The following is a 13811-nucleotide window of genomic DNA, read 5'->3' on the forward strand; positions in this document are numbered from 1 at the left end:
TAAAAACTTAATAATTCTTAATCTTATTTGTTATGATCATAATCATCATTATTGGGGCATGTACTCTAATAGTAAAGTTGATGATGAGGGCATCGATCATTCCGATATTCCTATCAATGATGAGGATGAGCATCAGTATGATATTCCTATTGACAGAGATAATTGACCTATTCTTCCAATAGCTTGTTCGAGGATGAGGACAATAATTGATTCCCTCGTGAGTCTTGATTTAGTTTTGCCTTCAAACTTGGTTGGTCTAGACTTAGTTAAAGCTGTAATTCTGCTGATATTAGTGTGGGTAAGTTGTTCACTAAGAATAATGAGTTAATACTAGAACTACACAAAGTTTCCTTGAGGAAGATCTCATGGTCCACAACAACATGCTTTGAGGCCCACTGTTCTTCGAAATCATGTAAATGGTATATTTGAGCAACGAGAGGTTTGAATGAACAGAATGTACCTTTGGTAGTGAGAAGAGTTGACAATGTACACACTTGTTGTAATGAGGTATTGCCTGATGTTTCTGTCAAGTAAGGAGTTGGGTTGTTGTCATATTATCACGGATAAATTTATCCAGGATAAACGGATATACACTCCAAATGACATTAGAGCAAACATGCAGTAGGAATACGGTGTCTAGTTAACATATCAACATGCATATCAGGCCAAAGAAGTTGGTCTTGAAATAATATGAGGGAACCCTGCAGAGTCATACAATTTACTTCCCAAATACTCTCAAGTTTTGACCAAAGAAAATGAAGGTACAGTTACTCACCTCGAGCGGGATGGAAATGATAATTTCTTACACTACTTTGTAGCTCTTGGATCTTCTATCAAGGATTTCATGCAGTACTTTAGGCATGTGATTGTTGTAGATGGTACTCATCTAAAGGACTATATCGTGGAAGCATGTTTGTAGCAACATGTCTGGATGGTAATATTCAACTGTATCCATTAGTTATTATGGTTATGAATTAGAAAAACAATGATTCTTGGGAAGGTGAATGAATAAGTTACACGGAGTAATTGGTGATAGGCCCGAGTTAGTAATTATTAATAGCGTTTGTTTTTGCCACGTTAAAGGTAACATTAAGTTAAAATTCAGGATGTCCAAAGCTATTTGGGATGAATTTGAGCCTGCCTTTATTAATGCAACAAAAGCATATAGACACGAAGAATTTAAAATATAACTTCAAGGGTTGTGGATGCTCCACTCAAGTGCGGTTGGTTACTTAGAGAATAATGTGGGTACATGTAATTGGGCAAGGTCTAAGTTTGAAGGTAGAATGTATAATATACTTACCACCAACATCGTGGAGAGCGTGAATTCATTTACGACGGAATTGCAAAAATTTCTTGTCACTTATCTTATTGATCACTTTAAAATAAAAACATTGCATTAATAGTTTTATGATAGAAAAATTATGACTAAATCGATGAGTACTTGTCTAACAACACGGGCAGACGAGATAGTCGCTGAGAGGAGAATCTTGGCCAAAAGAATAATTGTTCATCCTGTGTCTTAGTATTGATTCCATGTTTTAGGTGGTGGTATTAAGGAAGGGATAATTGACATGCATAACAAGACTTACTCTTGTAAAGAGTTCCAACTTGATTAGCTTGTTTGTGCACATACAATTGTTGCTTGTCTGACTGTCCAAGTGGGATTACATAAGTCTTTGTTCTAATTATTACTTTAAAGAATCATTGGTCATGGTATATGCATAACCAGTAGAGCTAGTTAGCGACATAATAGATTGAGAAATTCCAGCAGAAATCTAAGAAATGAAGGTTAACCCATCGATCGAAGCACCACTACCTGGTCATCATCCAGAGCTCAGAATACATTTTATCGGTAAGGATGTAAACTGAAGGACTGTGAAGTACAGGTGATGCAATGAACCGGCCCATAATCGCAAGACATATAAGAATCTTATTGCATCGAATGCAAACTAGTTGTATCGTTCCAACTAATTATGTGTTTTGAACTCTTATTTTTGGTGTGTTTAACAATTATATATAATGAAGTATTTTAGTTTGTGTACGATTGCATAGTAACTAGTAAAATGGATCAAGAATTACTTATAACTAAACATAAGTATAACAAAAATTTATATCTATCATAATATATTTTATCCATACATCAACATTTGAATGACTACAATTGCTTACAATCCAATTTCTTCCTGAAGTATTGTCTTTTGCTACTATCAAAATCAAGTTTGAGCCCAAACATCAAATGCATCGTAAACATTAATATAAAAACATCGTACTCACTACTTCTAGGCTCTTTTTATGGCACATCTTTAATGATTCTAACTTTCCAAGATTTGGCACTCTACAGTTCATGTCGAATGTTGTAGAATCCAAATCTTGAAGTCATTGAGGGAACAGAACTTTAAGTTGCGTCAATTAACGTAAGTGTGTTTTATCATCGTGAAATGTCACTAATGAGTCACAAGTCCACACCCTCTTCAGATAAAGGTCCGCTTGAGCCAATACCCAATGATCGCCACCTAGATTCACAGGGAAGAATTTTTGTGCACAAAAAAAAATCATAAATTTATCATCTTTTTTATGTCTAAAATCGTTTAAAAAATAAAGCCTGTTAGATTGAGTAGCAATACACACCATATCGACATCCATGAACCGTTTAGACATGATATCTTCCCGTCCATCAAAATAGTTGTCAAAATTGTTCTATAACTACTTCAAGAACACCTAGTAGATATATTGCATAAGAATTAAGAATTTAACAAGACTTTGAGATATTAGAAGATAAGAAATTAAATCAATGATTATAAAGTTTCATAACCTCATTACCCAAAAAATGTATCCATGTGCGTGACACGCTGAGGTAAGGCATTTAGATACTGTCATTGCTTTTCACTGATCAAGTGAAAATACGCGTGAATATGCTATGGAGGAATATAAGCATGTCAATGTAGAACAAAATTTTGTACAAAAGAAAAATGAACAATATTTTAAACCACCCCATTGAAGCATTGCCTAAAAGTTTTTCAAAGAATTTTTGGGATTATTGGACAGGCAATCCTCGGTGATTTTGCCAGCAAACCACTGATCAAACTCCTTGAATAGCCTTGGATCTTCCAAGCCCCTAAGTGGATTTATTTCCACACTCCTTTTTTCATCAATCTCATGGTCCGTTATTTCAAGTGTGAGTGGAGGCCTGATGTTGTGAGATTTCTAACCCTATGAGTGTCAGAGTGCAAGTGTACACAATAAGTAATATAATGATGAGTATTCAAGATCGTCTCTGCAGGGATTGATGTGATCAGACTTGCTACATTAATCTTAACAGTGCAGATTTTGTTCTAAATTAAAATAAAACAATTAATGAAACTAATATACTAATTCAAATAATAACACAATAAATAAAATACAACAAAGTAAATTATCACATCAAACTCAAGGATAAAATCAATGAGAGTATAAAGTAGTTGATTGAATAAACTCTCTTAATGGTTTTGACTATTTTTTTAATGTTTGGCTCAGTAGTTACAGCATCTGCTACAGCACTAGGGAGAATTCTTATGTATGCTCGGTTGTCGCATGTTGGATATCTTATATTTATATGCAACTTAACAGTAATCTGTTGTTATGCTAACATTAGATATAACATTACACGCTTAGGTTCTAATTACCCTACAAGGCGAATCCCCATATCTAGTTCATCATTAATCCTAGATCAAGCATGGCCCTTTTGAACTCAAGTAAAACTCAATCTAGGAAACCAAATCTAAGACCAAGCATTGCTCTGATATATTCCACTAAGATAGGCCCTTTTATGGCTCTTTCTTAGCTAGTATCATTAAATGGGTGATCGGCTAAAATAATGAATAGAAATAAATACGATTAAAACTACTATAGCAAACATGTAACAACACATATATTCAGTCAATAAACCATCAAGATTGTTTATCACTCAACCACAAATAAAGCAACTGTTTCACATAATTTGGTATTCTAAAGCATTCAGCTGCACTCCTGTGTTAAAGCAACTGTTTCAAATTCTCCAAGTCTTCTCTTTTTGTCAAAATATCCTTAATTTTTTTTTTTGCATAATTTGGCATTTGCTGTAAAGCTTCCACAAAAGGGATATCGATATATAGCTATTTCAGCACTCCCAAGATTTTGCTGAACTGCTTATCTTGCTTTTGCTTCTGAAATCTTGAGGGAATAGTGGTGGGTATCTAAACTGTTGTGCTACAGTATGCTGTACAAGCTGCTTCTTCTTTGCCTTGTTATGGGCTGATGTGGTTGGTATTGGATCAGCATCTCTCTCCACCATTGCTGGATCATTATTTTCTGCGGATGCTGTAGTATAATTGTGTTGATTTACGTTCTGAAAAGTGGAAGATTGTGACTCTTCCTCTACTTGAGTGTCTTCTTGGCCTTTGTTGGACTCAATTCTTCTTTTTGGTGCACAAACTGGGCTATGAACATCCTTTTCAGATCTCAAGTTAATCACTTTATAGTTTTCTTTCCTTTCCCTTCTTAGGTCCTCTGTGTTGCTGGGTAAACTGCCCTGAGATGTGTTGCTTAATGCTATAGCAAGCTGTCCAATTTGATTTTCCAGGTTTCTCAAAAATACAATATGACTTTGGACAACCACTTCATTCTTCATAATGTAATCCTTAATTAAAGCTTCAAGGGAGCTGAGTTGATCATTATTGATGCTTTTTTGCCCTTGATTTTGTTGATAAAATCCAAGTGGTTAAGCAGGTCTATTTTGTTCACTGGGTGCTGCAGCAGTCTGGTCCTGATTACTCCATGAAAAGTTCAAGTGCTATCTCCATCCAGGATTGTAAGTGTTTGAATATGGATTTTTCTGGTTCTATCTATTAAAGCTGCCCACACAGTTGATTGAAGCTGGATTTTTAGGACAATTGTCAATAAGTGCCCCTCTCCACAATAAACACAGGATACTTCAACAACTTGGTTGATAAAAACTAGAGCATTGGTCATAGCCTTCACCATATATTTTAATGAGGTTACTTGGGCTGACAATATTGTCAAGGCATCTATGTTATGGGCTCCTGCTGGTCCTCTTGTCGTACTTTGTCTGGTTGATAGCCACTGATAGTTATTGTTGGCTATCATCTCCAAAATTTCATAAGCCTCATTGTAAGACTTAGATAATAAGGTCATATTTTTTAGTGTTAGAAAATGTATATTTATAAAGGAGAAAACTGACATTTTACACTTCAAGTTTCAATAACATTCCTACTTTTATCTATTTAAGTCTCTTGTGATTTAATTATGTGTGTTGTATTATAATTAAGTATTTTATGTATTTTGGGGGCATCATGGTCATTTCACAATGAGCAAGAGATCATATAGCAAAACGAAAATCACTTTTGAACTCAGGACAGTCGAAAACCTTAGGAGGAACATAAAAAGAAAAATGGCATTATTCACATGTACAGTACTATTCACATGTACGGTATTGTCTATGTTACTGTTCAAGACACTGTTCACATATACGGAATGATGATGTGGCATTGACCGATGATGTGACACGACCCTATTGGACTAAAATTCTTATGTACTGTTGATTGTGACGTGGCAGCATGTTAGTGGAACAAAAAATATGCGTACGGTACATGCACATACACAAAATTATTTACAACCAAACCGTGTCACTATTTAAACCGCATGGTCAAACCGCATTACTATTCAAACCACGTGATCAAACCGTGTACTGTTGACACGTGGCGCAATCCTAAGCGTCCAAAACGTTTTGAATTTGATGACCATGATTTACTCAATGTATCTATAAAAAGGGGGTTCCTCCCTAATTTGGCATCCTTGAATTCATTTTTTATTTTCATTTTCTGTAATTCCATCTCCATCTTGTATTTTCTACGTATTTTAATAAATTTTCATTTTACCCATGTTCAATAATGAATAGTTAATTTTCTTTCAAGCTTGGGTTGAAGGTGAAGTCTCAACATGTGCCATGGGCTTTATTTAGTAAATTTACTTTCTCTTCCCCTCTAATTTTTGTGGATGTTTTGATTTTTCATCGACAAATAGTAATAATCTTATCTAGACACCGCACAGGTTTTACCAGCTCCCTAGTACAAGGTTATTACTATTTGGCACGATAAGCCCTTAGCATCATATTGATTAGAGTGTGATTCATGAGGAGTGGAAACCTCCCTCATGATTTAATTGGCATTAATAAGGAATATTTAGCCCATGGTGTATGTCAATGCAGATCCAGATACTCAAGCGCTTTATTTTAATAGTTTCCTCTTCAATTTATTCCTGCCATTTTAATTTAAATTTTAGAATATTCTAGATCATTTTCACCACAAATCCAACCATCCTCATAGAAAATTAATTCTACGCATAAATAAAATTCACCTCCTCGTGGGATCGACACTCGTCACCATTGATCTACTGTAGAATAGATTCGTGCACTTACGAGTTCAATAAAATTTGCACAACACCTATTTGTTAAAGCATCCACCATCAATCTAGTGCTTAGATTGAGAACATTGTAGAAAATTTCCAACTATACACAACAAGGAATACCATGATGAGGATATCTTTTGAGTAACTCCTTAAATCTTTCTCATACATCATACAAGCTCTCATCTTCAAGTTGATGGAAAGATGTATTCTCGTTCCTCAATTTTGCATTTTTAGTTGGCGGGAAGTATTTCATCAACAAATTTTTAGCCAAGTCATTCCATGTAGTGATGGAATCCGGTGGTAAAGAATTCAACCATGGTCTTGCTCGATCTCTTAAAAAAAAGGGGAAAAGTCTGAGTCTCAATGCTTCCTGCGATGCTTCAGTAATTTTGAAAGTATCACTCACTTCCAAAAATAGCTTAAGATGTGGGTGAAGATCTTCGGATGGCACCCACTGAATTGCCCCACTGTTTGCAGCATCTGAAACATCACTGGTTTGAGTTAAAAATTATTAGCTTGAACGTTGGGTCTAACTATTCCCGGATGTATGGCTTGAGGAGTCAACACTGCATAGTCTCGAATGGCGTTATCTTTATCGTTTGCCATGTGAATAATATTGTTGTTCCTTGGTTATCTTTGAACATGTTGTCCATTCAAACATTCATGTACATTGACTAGTTGTATCTCCCCTCTAGGGTTCAAGTTTCTCATATCTTGCAAATCATCCATTGCTACAGCAGCTTGTAATTCTTGAAGCTCTTTTCTAAATCTCCTTGCAATTCTTTCAATTTCTAGATCAAACTGGAATTCAACAGATTATATTTGCGCATGCAAGGGTTGCTAGATCACTTATGTCAACAAAATAAACAAATCAAAATTAAATTAAAAATTAGCACATTTAAAACTAATTTCACAAATCACAATGAACAATCAATCCCTGACAATGGCGCCAAAAACTTATTGTGAGATTTCTAACGCTATAAGTGTCAATGTGCAAGTGTACACAACAAATAATATAGTAATGAGTATTCAAGACCGTCTCCATAGGAATTGATGTCATTAGACTTGCTACAACAATCTTAACAATGTAGATTTTGTTCTAAATTAAAACAAAACAATTAATGAAACTAATATATGAATCAAAATAAGAACGCAATAAATAAAATACAACAAAATAAATTATCACATCAAACTTAAGGACAAAATCAATGGGAGTATAGAGTAGTTGAGTGAATAAACTCTGTTAATGGTTTTGACTATTTTTATAATGTATTGCTCGGTTGCTACAACATCTGCTACAGCACTGGGCATAATCCTTATGTATCTTCAGCTGTCCCATGTTGGATATCTTATATCTATATGCAACCTAACAGTGATCAGTTGTTATGCTAACATTAGATATAACATTACACGCTTAAGTTCTAATTATCCTAAAAGGTGAATCCCTATATCTAGTTCATCATTAATCTTAGATCAAGCATGATTCTTTTGAACTCAAGTAAAACTCAATCCAGGAAACCCAATCTGAGACTAAGTATTGCTCTGATATGTTCCACTAAGATAGGCCATTTTTTGGCTCTTTCTTAGGTAGTATCATTAAATGGGTGATCAGCCGAAATAATGAATAGAAATAAATACTATCAAAACAAAATGTTATAGCAAACATGCGGCAACATATATATTCAGTCAATAAACCATCAAGATTATTTATCACTCAACCACAAATAAAGTAAAACTCAATCCAGGAAACCCAATCTGAGACTAAGTATTGCTCTGATATGTTCCACTAAGATAGGCCATTTTTTGGCTCTTTCTTAGGTAGTATCATTAAATGGGTGATCAGCCGAAATAATGAATAGAAATAAATACTATCAAAACAAAATGTTATAGCAAACATGCGGCAACATATATATTCAGTCAATAAACCATCAAGATTATTTATCACTCAACCACAAATAAATTTAGTTCATTGTTTGCAAAAGAAAAATAAAGAACAAAGTTTCAGCCATCAAACACATCCTTATGACTAAAAAGTAAACAAGAAAATAAGAGAATAATAAGGAGGACTAAGTTTCTGATTAATTCCTGCAAATTCTCCTTTTGTGCAGCCCCTAATCTCTCTCTTGAATCTTGTTTTTCTTTTGTTTCTTTATGATTTTTCTCCTTGGGTGACGGCTCCCCTTTTTCCTTTGCGTATGTGCTTCTTTTATAGTTGAAAATTAGGATAAATGGAAGTCTAGGGTGCACATCATCTAAATTAGGAAACTGTAGACCGCAATATTCTGGGTATCTCGCGCGGAATTTTCTCTGTCGTTGTTCTAGGATTGCTACAGTAATGGTTGCTATAGCAACGATTGCTACAGCAACGGCTATAACATCTACATTGTTCTAGATTTGTTTTAATTCTTTTGTAATCGTGTTATTTCCTTATTTTTGCAAGCCTATTGCATCAACATTCCTTCCTTGAAATTTGAGCTTTCGGTCACCTATAATTATGCATATGAGTTAAGCATACAAATTATTCTAAATCAAACAAAATTTATTAAAAATAAACTAAGATGAATGCTTATGCAAATTATACCAAAAATAAAATAAAAACACATAATTTACTCTCTAAGTATTATTGATTTAAGTCTAAAAGTGCCATAATAACTTTCATTTCGTAGAGTTATCACCTGACATTTCTAACTCTCTAGAAATAAGGAATTAAGTAAGGACTGATAAAAACATATGACATTTTGAACAGACGTCCAAACTTACTTATACCAGAAGGTGTCTCCTTGAGGATCTACACACTGTCACCACTTACGTCCCCATAGAGACTATAACTATACAAAGACATAGGGGTGTGATCATCATGATTACTAGCATAAGTGTACAATCCATAGTCATTCGAGGCCAATCGATTCGCCAAGATGAACATATTATCTAATATCAGATTTAAACAAAAATAACATAATTGGAGCATGTGAAACTTGCTCACCGTATACGTGCGTCTAATTGGAGAATCACCCTATACGCGCTTGGAAGAACTATCAGTAAACGAAGCCATAAATCTCATGACCACTTCTCTATACTGTTGTTATTCTCTGCATTCTGCCTGAAGATCCGACCTTAGTTCATAAATGAAATGCTCAATCTTGTTTATCCATTAAACGAGATAATCATAGCAGAACTTTGTCCTTGGGAATTACTACGAAACAAAAAAGTAATGATGAGACAGCACTGAAATAATTCATATATGATGAAAGAAAATGATCTTTTAAATTGGAAAGTAACCTCTAAATCTTGTGTGTCATTAGAATCATGTGCGGATTCGTGATAGTCGTTAGCAGAAAACTCATCTTTAACAGGATTTTGCTGCACTTGTGTTTGGCTCGTTGTGTCATGATCCACCTTTTTTGTCCTTCTAATGAATGGCACGTTGATTGAAGGTTCATTCTTCACAAAGTAACATTGAAAATTAGTAAATACCAAGGTAAAAAATTTCGAGTTTTGATTATTTTTTAAATTATGCACTAAGGGATACCTACATTACGGACCCAACTTGGGATATATGGCACGTAATCATTCACACTCTTCTAATATTTTGAGGCTTTCTCATTTAAATGTGATTTGATGGTTTGTAAAATGTTTCCTTGCTGTCAAGAATACCAAATTTTAAGTTAGTGTAATCAGATAGTATTTAGTAGTATGAAAAGTAGCTATATACACACATACATATATATTACTTACAAGACGAGAGTTGTCATTGAGATATGAATATACTTCACCAAAGTTTATCATGGAAGAAGCCATGGCTTCCACTGTGTGTGACGCTTCCATTCTTTCATCTAGCACAAAATTTTCATGGCATTGGACTTGGTCAATGTAAAAGAGTGCACACAACTCAACAAATCCCCATCCCACCTTCATTATACAAAAACTAAACATAAATTATCTAAGAGAAATTTCGTCAAATACCTACTATGCAATAGTTATAACTCATCATTTTAGCTAAATTTTGTTTCATTATATCACTTTAAGAACCTATAATCATCTAGAATCCCAATCAAATTCACTCAAATCATTAAAAAATGTTAAAGTTTACTTACCTAGGGTTTGGACTCTTTTCAATTTCTTGGATTCGTTTTCGGTTCATATAAAATACAGTAGATTCGGTTGGATTTTACTTCACCGTTGTCGTCGCCGTCGTCGTTTGCCATTTTAGAGCACAAGTTTGGAGTGTGGCTAGAGAGAGTTTGGAGTGTGAAAATGTGGAGAATAATTTGGGGGTAAAAAAAAGATTTGGCTACTTATGATATGAAAAAATTTGAGGGGTTAAATTTAAAAAATGTAAAAGTTTTAAGATTAGTTTTGTAAATTTTTCTTATTTCTATCACTTTCAAGTTGACAAGCTATTGGAGTGGATGTGTGATGTACAGATTGGGAAATCAAACTAGCTTGAAATGGAGAAATACAATGAAGCCTTCCAACTTGATACCCAAACTTTGAAATCTGAAAAAAGTCATTTCTAAGAAAATCAACTGCTAAAGATTTCGATGGTTGATACTTATGTTGGGATTATGTGCTCTTTAAAGCATATTAATTTTCTTATTAATAAAATATTTGAGATATTTTCAATTGCATAAATATTTTGAATAAGGTCCATTTAATCATATTATATGTATTTATGTGATCATCATATGGATTTACAGAAGACATAAATACAAGTTATTTATGATTAAATAAATTTTGTTCGCAGCTGATAAATAGAGTTGGGCGCTCTATTTTTGTTTTGGACTGTAGTAAATTCATTGAATGATTTGTCTTAATCATGTATGAACTTATTGATGTAGTACAACTACATTGAAGATGATCACATATGAGATTTAATTAACTTTGTAATAACTGTCAGACTTATTAAATCTCATAGGCATTGATTTTACCGTAATCTTAATCTTGAGTTAGTTATGATTTCGTGACTGTAATTGTTATTCCATTTGAGTTACCAATGGGCACGACGCATATTTGTAGTCAAGATTACTCGGTATCTTGGTGGGAGCAATTATGAGTATTGGAGTTATAGATTAACAATATAGAATTTGTACAACACATCTTTTGTGGGTTTTCGGCACTTGATCATAGAATTCTCTGGCCAGAGTGTGTCAACATATTTAGTATGTTGAAAATGATCATTAGAGAAAACCAGTAAGTATCAAGGAGTAAGATGTAATTAAATTGATTGGACAGTTAAAATATCGATTTAATTAACGATGTGATAAAAAAGATTATGCAGTAAAGAAATCAATGTGGCATAGGTGAATTATTATTCGAGTACACTATCCTAGATAGCATAAAATTATGGAGGTCAATTTCAATCTTTTAGTGGAGTTGATTTGGAATTAAATAATTAGGCTAGTTTAATTACAAGCCTAATTATTGTAGCCACTATTGTATGTACCCATATGATCATCGGGTTAGCTCATTTAATTATTTAACCCACTATGGTATTTGGGTTAAAAGCCTAGATATATTATTTAGTGGGAGGCTCCATATAATGTGCTAGTGTCTAAGGGGCCTTGTGTTATTTTACAAGGTGGGCCCCTATGACAAGAAGAAGTAACGTTACTTTTGATTTTATTATTTTTAATTTAAATCAAATTTGATTTAATAGAATTAAAAATATTAAAATATGGAGCATAAGGTTTCTACTAAGATAGAGATATAAAAGGGCTTATTTTCTCCCAAAAAGAGAGTGAGACCACATTATACAGATCAGAGAAAAAATTGGTGATAGATGCTTTCAGTGGTGATAAAGGCGCTCACGCGTCAAGTGCATATCAAATCTGAGTCATAACTTGGAAGATCATTGGTGATAGATCGTGATTTAACAAGCGTGGTGGTTACGGATCGTGATCTAACAGGCATGGTGGTGACAAATCGTGATCTGAGAGCCTATATTAACTCAACGAAAAAGCCAAATCGGATTATCAAGGTATGATTTTCTAGATTACGAATTCCTATATATTATATGAGATCGATCCTAAAAGTTTTTTAAAAAAAACTGATTTTTTCCCAACAATTGGTATCAGAGCCATCTCATATTAATATAAAAGAATTTCGTATGAAATCAATCTTGATATTTATGTATTAGAGTGGCACAATTTATTCAGATATATATTATTTGTTTAATATATGAATAAAGCATGTTATGATTTGTCTTAATTCATGGTTAGATTCTCTACTGTATTTTTTGTTTGGTTCTGTAACAAAAGGGGTAGCTTTTTATCACCATGTTTCCCTCTTGATTTATTTTATTGTAATAGAAATTTTGTAAGCCAAAATTGGCCTAGGAAATTTGTAAATCACTGCAGAATAATCACGGATGTCAGATCAAAGCAACGAAGGCTGGAAATTTCAGCAACAACCAGTGGTGCACGCCGCACGTACAGCGGCCAGCAGTACACGCTGCCAATAAGCGGGCACTGCACGCACAACGGCCAGCAGCGTGCGGCCAATAGCACACGCTGCCAGCAAGATAGAGATATAAAATGGCTTATTTTCTCCTAAAAAGAGAGTGAGACCACATTATTCAGATCAGAGAAAAAGATTTTTTCTCTTTAATTTTGAGAGAAAAATTTTCTCCTGCTAGTTGTTTTCAATGGTGATAAAGGCGCCCACGCGTCAAGTGCAGATCAAACCTAAGTCATAACCTAGAAGATCATTAGTGACTGATTGTGATCTAACAAGCGTGGTGGTGATGGATCGTGATCTAACAGGCGTGGTGGTGACATATAATAACTCAACGAAAAAGCCAAATTGAATTGTGAATGTATGATTTTCTAGATACGAATTCCTATATATTATCTGAGATCGATCCTAAACATTTTTTAAAAAAATTGATTTTTCCCCAACAACTTAATGACTGGAGATAAACCTCATTTTGTTTTTTTTTGTGATCAGTATCTTCAAATGAATGACTAGAAAATCCAAGGAAGCTAGATTGTTTGAAATTGATTAGATGCAGACAAGCACCTATGCTCAAAACGAGAGAATCCTCCATTCAAGCATGCAAGTTGATTTAGAGAATTGAAGAGAAATCCCTTCCTTGGCAAGATTACTCTTGAAGTCATTTCACAATTTCTCAACCTTTTATTTAACAAAAATTAGAACGTGTCTAGAACAATTGCAATCATTGTAATACAATTATGTTCATGTAAATAATTGAGACTTGTAACTAATTAAAGGTGAAAGAAATGTATCTATAGTCAATCCCAAATCAAACGTAAAAGAATAGATTCAAGAAACCAAGAAGCATAATGAAAAGAAAATTAGAAAAAGAGCGAAGAAATTTTTTGCTTGTAGAAACTTTGTTCAATAGATTG

At 33.9% G+C, this 13811-nt stretch overlaps 1 non-coding gene across 1 annotated transcript; it reads left to right on the top strand.

The window, feature by feature from the left end:
* Window positions 1-6560: 6560 nt before the first annotated feature.
* On the top strand, window positions 6561-6667 carry LOC112101349. The gene has a single exon (XR_002907476.1). It is a non-coding gene; the product is annotated as a small nucleolar RNA R71 (small nucleolar RNA).
* The last annotated feature ends 7144 nt before the right edge of the window (window positions 6668-13811 follow it).

The sequence above is a fragment of the Citrus clementina genome, unplaced genomic scaffold (assembly GCF_000493195.1).
Source record: "Citrus clementina cultivar Clemenules unplaced genomic scaffold, Citrus_clementina_v1.0 scaffold_2, whole genome shotgun sequence".
NCBI lineage: Eukaryota > Viridiplantae > Streptophyta > Magnoliopsida > Sapindales > Rutaceae > Citrus > Citrus x clementina.